The sequence below is a fragment of the Schistocerca serialis genome, chromosome 5 (genome assembly GCF_023864345.2).
Source record: "Schistocerca serialis cubense isolate TAMUIC-IGC-003099 chromosome 5, iqSchSeri2.2, whole genome shotgun sequence".
Classification (NCBI taxonomy): domain Eukaryota; kingdom Metazoa; phylum Arthropoda; class Insecta; order Orthoptera; family Acrididae; genus Schistocerca; species Schistocerca serialis.
The window spans coordinates 640,574,961-640,576,920 of record NC_064642.1 but is presented as its reverse complement, the minus strand read 5'-3'; positions in this window follow the sequence as shown (position 1 = coordinate 640,576,920).

Here is a 1,960-nt window from a genome sequence, read left to right as displayed (position 1 = left end):
CAGCCAGGGCAAAAGCACCACAAGCGCAAAGATGCGAACTGTTACCAGTGCCATAGAGACTTGCCATTTGCGCGAGTTTCGCCAGCGCCACGGGAGGCGCTGATGATGAAGATATCGACTTCCCCTCGGACTATTGCCGGTAGTGTAGAACACGCCAATGACCGGACGACAACGGACAGAAGCAGCTCTCGCCCACTTGGTTATGGATCATCGTCCAGGGCTGTCCGCCCCAATAACTGAGTGACGCCGGCACTGTAGTTTAGCGTGTTCGGTCAGAGAGCTAGCTGGGCTCTGTAATAAAAAAAAAAAAAACTGAGTGGAAGGGTCAACAAACGAACTTGAACAGATGTCATGTGACGTCCGCAACGACCAAATACACCGATTAACAACGGACAAAATGAAAAAAAAAAAAAGAATGTGGTCAGCGTGACGGATTGCCGTCCTAAGGGCCCGGGTTCGTTTCTCGGCTGGGTTGGAGACTTGCTCCGCATAGGGACTGGGTGTTGTGTTGCCTTCATCACAATTTCATCCCCATCCGGGCCGCAGGTCGCCCAGTGTAGCGTGGAATGTAGTAAGACCTGCACCAGGGCGGCCGGACCTGCCCCGCAAGGGAATCCCGGCCAATGACGCCAAACGCTCATTTCATTTCATAGTCCAGGGCTGTCTTAAACGTGGAACGTCGTTTACTGAACTCTTAGAAGTGAATAAACGGTAGTGTAAATTGCATTTGCTATGTACTGTAAAGTTGACCTAACATTATTTGCACGTAGCCATTGAGGAACTTTTTCGTGTTATATTACATGCAGTGTTGGAGGCTTTACTATTCGACAAGACACAAACATAAGTAAACCTTTTTAACTCATTTTGTGCGACTTTGTTACTAATTTGTTAGGGTATTGTAGTACCCTTATTCTCCCATTTTGTTACCTGACCCTGGGGCATAGCTGTGTAATAGTGGCATGGAAAAATTTTCTTAGCAGTGTACTGTACCAGACGCCGTTTTACGTATACACGAACTCTGCCTAGGGAACAGCAGTGGCAATTCGGCCTGCATACCCGTAGCGACGATGCCTTTACAATACTGGCGACGAGGGTCTACAAAGGAAACAAATCGTTTTGAATTCCACCGATTGTCGTCCAAAGTCGGTATGTTAGGCTGCGGTCACAGTGGCACCAATCTGTGTGGATTCCACCGTCGAAAGACATCGGCCGAAGACAGCCGATCTTTTCAAATGAGTACGCTACTACGTGCACGATTACACTGAAGGCGCCGGCCTTTTTGACCGAGCGGTTCTAGGCGCTTCTGTCCGGAACCGCGCTGCTGGTGCGGTTGCAGGTTCGAATCCTGCCTCGGGCATGGGTGTGTGTGATGTCCTTAGGTTCGTTAGCTTTAAGTAGTTCTAAGTCTAGGGGACTGTTGAAGTCAGTTGTTAAGTCCCATAGTGCTTAGAGCCATTTGAACACTGAAGGCGATGTCATAGCCCGAACTTTACAGACTACGGACGACAATTGGCGAATTCAAATCAGTGTATTTTCTTCAGTCAAATAAAGCGACTTTCTTATACACGAAACATGAACGTGAGAAACTGATAAGTTTACTCCAAGAAATAGCGAGTTCGTGGCATGGTGTGGATGAAAATATCATAATCGGGATACAGTTCGGAAAATATGGACTAAAGGCGCAGGTTTATTGAAAACCACAAGCAGGCAAAAGCTTTATTGGAAATTTTCGGCATAGATTACAATCTCAGAAAATAATTTGTTCAAGTGAGGAGGGCGGTATATCTTATATGCTTATAGTTACTGTAATGGATTCTTTTTAGTAAATTGATACTAGTTGTCTGCATATTATTATTACTGCAGGCTGGTTTGTAAACGTGATGTACGGTATGTATTTCCACTTTTCAGTATTTTGGGTGTTCAGAGTATCTTATGGTAAAATTGTCTTTCACATGTGTGC